Below are 234 nucleotides of genomic sequence, written 5' to 3' on the forward strand. Positions count from 1 at the left end.
CCATCTACCTCTTCCCCTTCCAGAGTTGTAGTGCTGCCTTTGTAACCAGCACAGTCATGAGGCACAGACGTGCTCCTCTGCCCGTTGTAATTGGATGCTGAAGTCTGGAGCGTGACTGATTGCACTAGTTCGGAAATGATCCGCCAGGGACTCTTGATTTGATTGATTTTCTCTCTCTGCAACGAAGACGACGTTAGAGTTTATCATCTAGATTCTCTTCCGTGCACATCTTCG

Source organism: Egretta garzetta, unplaced genomic scaffold (assembly GCF_000687185.1).
Source record: "Egretta garzetta isolate BGI_Z169 unplaced genomic scaffold, ASM68718v1 scaffold1162, whole genome shotgun sequence".
Taxonomy (NCBI): Eukaryota; Metazoa; Chordata; class Aves; order Pelecaniformes; family Ardeidae; genus Egretta; species Egretta garzetta.